This window comes from Triticum dicoccoides, chromosome 2B, assembly GCF_002162155.2.
Source record: "Triticum dicoccoides isolate Atlit2015 ecotype Zavitan chromosome 2B, WEW_v2.0, whole genome shotgun sequence".
Classification (NCBI taxonomy): Eukaryota; Viridiplantae; Streptophyta; class Magnoliopsida; order Poales; family Poaceae; genus Triticum; species Triticum dicoccoides.
The window spans coordinates 170,887,171-170,895,232 of NC_041383.1; positions in this window are offsets into that span (position 1 = coordinate 170,887,171).

An 8,062-nucleotide genomic window follows, 5' to 3' on the forward strand; every position below is an offset into this window, starting at 1 on the left:
TACAGGGCCATCGCTGGCACGGAGGAGCCGAGCAGTGACGTTGACACGACCGCTTGTTTTATGTACGAGGCACGAGAGACAGCGTCGATTAACCGAAGTCACTAGTTAAGGAGTACTCGTTGCGAAGATCACTTTAACTCCCCCAGGTCGCGACAAGTGACGCGCTGCATATGCGCCACTTGTCGCAACCTGGGAGTTTTCCTTTTTTTCATAGATCCGTTTATTCAAAATGATTTATCTCTTAAACAGTGTGTCCAAATCTCGAACCACTTTCGTCGTTGGATTCTTCGCGTCGAGATATTCAATACTAGATCCCATGTTAATGTTGGGGAATGTAGTAATTTCAAAAATTATCCTACGCACACGCAAGATCATGGTGATGCATAGCAACGAGCGGGGAGAGTGTGTCCGCGTACCCTCATAGACCGAAAGCGGAAGCGTTAGCACACAACACAGTTGATGTAGTCGTACGTCTTCACGATCCGACCGATCAAGTACCGAACACACGGCACCTCCGAGTTCAGCACACGTTCAGCTCGATGACGTCCCTCGAACTCCGATCCAGCCGAGCTTTGAGGGAGAGTTCCGTCAGCACAACGGCGTGGTGACAATGATGATGTTCTACCGACGCAGGGCTTCGCCTAAGCACCGCTAAGATATTATCGAGGTGAATTATGGTGGAGAGGGGGCACCGCACACGGCTAAGAGAGATATCAAGGATCAATTGTTGTGTCTAGAGGTGCCCCCTGTCCCCGCATATAAAGGATGAAGGAGGGGAGGCCGGCCAGCGCGCTAGAAGTGTGGAGTCCTACTAGGACTCCCTAGTCCTAGTAGGATTCCTCCTCCCACATAGAATAGGAAAAAGGGAAGGGAAAAGGAGAAGGAAGGAAGGGGCGCCCCCCCTCCCTAGTCCAATTCGGACCAGACCATGGGGAGGGGCGCGGCCACCTTTTGAGGCCTTTCTCTCCTTTCCCGTATGGCCCATTAAGGCCCAATACGAATTCCCGTAACTCTCCGGTATTCCGAAAAATACCCGAATCACTCGAAACCCTTCCGATGTTCGAATATAGTCGTTCAATATATCGATCTTTACGTATTGACCATTTCGAGACTCCTCGTCATGTCGTTGATCTCAGCCGGGACTCCGAACTACCTTAGGTACATCAAATCACATAAACTCATAATATAACTGTCATCGAACTTTAAGCGTGCGGACCCTACGGGTTCAAGAACTATGTAGACATGACCGAGACACATCTCCGGTCAATAACCAATAGCAGAACATGGATGCTCATATTGGCTCCTACATATTCTACGAAGATCTTTATCAGTCAAACCGCATAACAACATACGTTGTTCCCTTTGTCATCGGTATGTTACTTGCCCGAGATTCGATCGTCGGTATCTCAATGCCTAGTTCAATCTCGTTACCGGCAAGTCTTTTTACTCGTTCTGTAATACATCATCCCGCAACTAACTCATTAGTTACAATGCTTGCAAGGCTTATAGTGATGTGCATTGCCGAGTGGGCCTAGAGATACCTCTCCGACAATCGGAGTGACAAATCCTAATCTTGAAATACGCCAACCCAACAAGTACCTTCGGAGACACCTGTAGAGCACCTTTATAATCACCTAGTTACGTTGTGACGTTTGGTAGCACACAAAGTGTTCCTCCGGTAAACGGGAGTTGCATAATCTCATAGTCATAGGAACATGTATAAGTCATGAAGAAAGCAATAGCAACATACTAAACGATCAAGTGCTAAGCTAACGGAATGGGTCAAGTCAATCACATCATTCTCCTAATGATGTGATCCCATTAATCAAATGACAACTCATGTCTATGGTTAGGAAACTTAACCATCTTTGATTAACGAGCTAGTCAAGTAGAGGCATACTAGTGACACTATGTTTGTCTATGTATTCACACATGTATTATGTTTCCGGTTAATACAATTCTAGCATGAATAATAAACATTTATCATGAAATAAGGAAATAAATAATGAATTTATTATTGCCTCTAGGGCATATTTCCTTCAGTCTCCCACTCGCACTAGAGTTAATAATCTAGTTCACATCACCATGTGATTTAACACCAATATTCATATCTGGGTATATGATTAACACCCATAGTTCACATCGTCATGTGACCAACATCCAAAGGGTTTACTAGAGTCAATAATCTAGTTCACATTGCTATGTGATTAACACCCAAAGAGTACTAAGGTGTGATCATGTTTTGCTCGTGAGAGAAGTTTAGTCAACGGGTCTGTCACATTCAGAGCCGTATGTATTTTGCAAAAATATTCTGTGTCTACAATGCTCTGTACGGAGTACTCTAGCTAATTGCTCCCACTTTCAATATGTATTCAGATTGAGACTTAGAGTCATCTGGATCAGTGTCAAATCTAGCATCGACGTAACCCTTTACGACGAACCTCTTGTCACCTCCATAATCAAGAAACATATCCTTATTCCACTAAGGATAATTTTGACCAATGTCCAGTGATCTACTCCTAGATCACCATTGTACTCCCTTGCCAAACCAGGACATAGTATACAATAGGTCTGGTCCATAGCATGACATACTTTTATAGAACCTATGACTGAGGCATAGGGAATGACTTTCATTCTCTTTCTATTTTCTGTCGTGGTCAGGATTTGAGTCTTACTCAATTTCATACCTTTGCAACACAGGCAAGAACTCTTTCTTTGACTGTTCCATTTTGAACTACTTCAAAATATTGTCAATGTATGTACTCATTGAAAATCTTATCAAGCGTCTTGATCTATCTCAATAGATCTTGATGCTCAATATGTAAGTAGCTTTACTGAGGTCTTTATTTGAAAAACTCCTTTTCAAGTATCCTTTTATGCTATCCATAATTTCTATTTCCAATCAACAATATGTCATCTACATATAGTATTAGAAATGCTACAGAGCTCCCACTCACTTTCTTGTAAATACAGGTCTTCTCCAAAAGTCTGTATAAAACCATATGCTTTGATCAAGTCATCAAAGCGTATATTCCAACTCTGATATGCTTGCACCAGTCCATAGATGGATCGCTGGAGCTTGCACATTTTGTTAGCACCTTTAGGATTAACAAAACCTTTTGGTTGCATCATATACAACTCTTCTTTAATAAATCCATTAAGGAATGTAGTTTGGACATCCATTTGTCAGATTTCATAAAATGTAGCAATTGTTAACATGATTCGGACAGACTATTAAGCATCGATACGAGTGAGAAAATCTCATTGTATTCAACACCTTCAACTTTTCTCAAAAACCTTTTTTGACAGGTCTAGCTTTATAGATAGTAACACTACTATCAGCTTTTGTCTTCCTCTTGAAGATCCATTTATTTTCTATGGCTTGCCGATCATCGGGCAAGTCCACCAAAGTCCACACTTTGTTCTCATACATGGATCCTATCTCAGATTTCATGGCCTTCAAGCCATTTCACGGAATCTGGGCTCATCATCGCTTCCTCGTAGTTCATAGGTTCATCACGGTCAAGTAACATGACCTCCAGAACAGGATTACCGTATCACTCTGGTGCGGATCTTACTCTGGTTGACCTACGAGGTTCGGTAGTAACTTGATCTGAAGTTACATGATCATCATCATTAGCTTCCTCACTAATTTGTGTAGGAATCACAGGAATAGATTTCTATGATGAACTACTTTCCAATAAGGGAGTAGGTACAGTTACATCATCAAGTTCTACTTTCCTCCCACTCACTTCTTTCGAGAGAAACTTCTTCTCTAGAAAGGATCCATCTTAGCAACGAATATCTTGCCTTCGGATCTGTGATGGAAGGTGTACCCAATAGTTTCCTTTGGGTATTCTATGAAGACGCACTTCTCCGATTTGGGTTCGAGCTTATCAGGTTGAAACTTTTTCACATAAGCATCGCAGCCCCAAACTTTAAGAAATGACAACTTTGGTTTCTTGCCAAACCATAGTTCACAAGGCGTCGTCTCAACGGATTTTGATGGTTCCCTATTTAAAGTAAATGCAGCTGTCTCTAATGCATAACCCCAAAACGATAGTGGTAAATCAGTAAGATACATCATAGATCGCACCATATCCAATAAAGTGCGGTTACGACGTTCGGACACACCATAACGATGTGGTGTTCCAGGTGGCGTGAGCTATGAAACTATTCCACATTGTTTTATATGAAGGCCAAACTCGTAACTCAAATATTCTCCTCCATGATTAGATTGTAGAAACTTTATTTTCTTGTTACAATGATTCTCCACTTCACTCTGAAAAGCTTTGAACTTTTCAAATGTTTCAGACTTGTGTTTCATTAAGTACATATACCCATATCTGCTCAAATCATCTGTGAAGGTCAGAAAATAACGATACTCGCCATGAGCATCAACACTCATTGGATCGCATACATTGGTATGTATTATTTCCAATAAGTCAGTAGCTTGTTCCATTGTTCCGGAGAATGGAGTTTTAGTCATCTTGCCCATAAGGCACGGTTCGCAAGCATCAAATGATTCATAATCAATTGATTCCAAAAGTCCATCTTTATGGATTTTCTTCATGCGCTTTACACCGGTATGACCCAAACGGTAGTGCCACAAATATGTTGCACTATCATTATCAACTTTGCATCTTTTGGCATCAATATTATGAATATGTGTATCACTATGATCAAGATTCAATAAACCATCAACATTGGGTGTATGACCATAGAAGGTTTTATTCATGTAAACAGAATAACAATTTATTCTCTGTCTTACATGAATAATCGTATCGCAATAAACATGATCTAATCATATTTATGCTCAACGCAAACACCAAATAACATTTATTTAGGTTCAACACTAATCTCGAAAATATAGGGAGTGTGCGATGATGATCATATCAATCTTGGAACCACTTCCAACACACCTCGTCACTTCACCCTCAACTAGTCTCTGTTTATTCTGTAACTCCTGTTTCGAGTTACTAATCTTAGCAACCGAACAAGTATCAAATACCCAGGGGTTACTATAAACACTAGTAAGGTACACATCAATAACCTGTATATCAAATATACCCTTGTTCACTTTGCCATCCTTCTTATTCGCCAAATATTCAAGGCATTTCCGCTTTCAGTGACCATTTCCTTTGCAGTAGAAGCACTCAGTTTCAGGCTTTGTTCCAGCTTTGGGCTTCTTCACGGGAGTGACAAGTTGCTTGTCATTCTACTTGAAGTTCCCTTTCTTTCCCTTTACTTGAAACTAGTGGTCTTGTCGATCATCAACACTTTGATGCTCTTTCTTGATTTCTACCTTTGTCGATTTCAACATCACGAAGAGCTTGGGAATCATTTTCGTCATCTCTTGCATACTATAGTTCATCATGAAGTTCCAGTAATTTGGTGATGGTGACTAGAGAACTCTGTCAATCACTATCTTATCTAGAAGATTAACTCCCACATGATTCAAGCGATTATAGTACCCAGACAATCTGAGCACATGCTCACTGCTTGAGCTATTCTCCTCCATCTTTTATCTATAGAACTTGTTAGAGACTTCATATCTCTCAACTCGGGTATTTGCTAGAAATATTAACTTCATCTCCTAGAACATCTCATATGGTCCATGACATTCAAAACATCTTTGAAGTCCCGATTCTAAGCCGTTAAGCATGATGCACTAAACTATCAAGTAGTCATCATATTGACATAGCCAAACGTTCATAACGTCTGTATCTGCTCTTGCAATAGGTCTGTCACCTAGCGGTGCATCAAGTACATAATTCTTCTGTGCAGCAATGAGGATAAACCTCAGATCATGGACCTAGGAACACATATAAAAACATAGGGAAGCAACAACGCGAGCTATTGATCTACAACATAGATATGCTAATACTACCAGGACTAAGTTCATGATAAATTAAAGTTCAATTAATCATATTACTTAAGAACTCCCACTTAGATAGACATCCCTCTAATCATCTAAGTGATCATGTGATCCAAATCAACTAAACCATAACCGATCATCACGTGAAATGGAGTAGTTTTCAATGGTGAACATCACTATGTTGATCATATCTACTATATGATTCACGCTCGACCTTTCGGTCTCGGTGTTCCGAGGCCATATCTGCATATGCTAGGCTCTCAAGTTTAACCTGAGTATTCTGCGTGTGCAAAACTGGCTTGCACCCGTTGTAGATGGACGTAGAGCTTATCACACCCGATCATCACGTGCTGTCTGGGCACCATGAACTTTGGCAACGGTGCATACTCAAGGAGAACACTTTTATCTTGAAATTTAGTGAGAGATCATCTTATAATGCTACCGTCAATCAAAGCAAAATAATATGCATAAAAGATAAACATCACATGCAATCAATATAAGTGATATGATATGGCCATCATCATCTTGTGCTTGTGATCTCCATCTCCGAAGCACCGTCATGATCACCATCGTCACCGGCGTGACACCTTGATCTGCATGTAGCATCGTTGTCGTCTCGCCAACTGTTGCTTCTACAACTATCGCTACCGCTTAGTGATAAAGTAAAGCAATTACTGGGCGATTGCATTGCATATAATAAAGCAACAACCATATGGCTCCTGCCAGTTGCCGATAACTCTGTTACAAAACATGATCATCTCATACAATAAAATTTAGCATCATGTCTTGACCATATCACATCACAACATGCCCTGCAAAAACAAGTTAGACGTCCTCTACTTTGTTGATGCAAGTTTTACGTGGCTGCTATGGGCTGAGCAAGAACCGTTCTTACCTACGCATCAAAACCACAATGATATTTCGGCAAGTTAGTGTTGTTTTAACCTTCTCAAGGACCGGGCGTAGCCACACTCGGTTCAACTAAAGTTGGAGAAACTGACACCTGCCAGCCACCTGTGTGCAAAGCACGTCGGTAGAACCAACAATACCGCCTAACCAAAGTATGACATGCTGGTAACCAGTATGACTAGTATCGCCCACAACTCACTTGTGTTCTACTCGTGCAAATAACATCTACGCATAAAACCTGGCTCGGATGCCACTGTTGGGGAACGTAGTAATTTCAAAAATTATCCTACACACACGCAAGATCATGGTGATGCATAGCAACGAGAGGGGAGAGTGTGTCCACGTACCCTCGTAGACCGAAAGCGGAAGCGTTAGCACAACGCGGTTGATGTAGTCGTATGTCTTCACGATCTGACCGATCAAGTACCGAACGCACGGCACCTCCGAGTTCAGCACACGTTCAGCTTGATGACGTCCCTCGAACTCTGATCTAGCCGAGCTTTGAGGGAGAGTTCCGTCAGCACGATGGCGTGGTGATGATGTTGATGTTCTACCGACGCAGGGCTTTGCCTAAGCACCGCTATGATATTATTGAGGTGGATTATGGTGAAGGGGGCACCGCACATGGCTAAGAGATATCAAGGATCAATTGTTGTGTCTAGAGGTGCCCCCCTGCCCCCGTATATAAAGGATGGAGGAGGGGAGGCCGGCCAGCCCCTAGGGCGCGCCAGAAGTGTGGAGTCCTACTAGGACTCCCTAGTCCTAGTAGGATTCCTCCTCCCGCATGGAATAGGAAAAAGGGAAGGGAAAAGGAGAAGGAAGGAAGGGGGCGCCCCCCTCCCTAGTCCAATTCGGACCATACCATGGGGAGGGGTGCGGCCACCTTTTGAGGCCTTTCTCTCCTTTCCCGTATGGGCCATTAAGGCCCAATACGAATTCCCGTAACTCTCCTGTACTCCGAAAAATACCCAAATCACTCGGAACCCTTCCGATGTCCGAATATAGTCGTCCAATATATCAATCTTTACATCTCGGCCATTTCAAGACTCCTCGTCATGTCCCCGATCTCATCCGGGACTCCGAACTACCTTAGGTACATCAAATCACATAAACTCAAAATCCTACACCTTACCAATCCTTTCGAGTGAAGCCATTGGAAATCTCGCACAGTTCAGTCATATTCTTCAGTGAGAGAGACGAAGTTCTTCTGGTCTCTGAGGAATTTGTTCTGACTGAGGAGTTAGGAATTCACCAGTGCGGATTGCCTATAAAGTG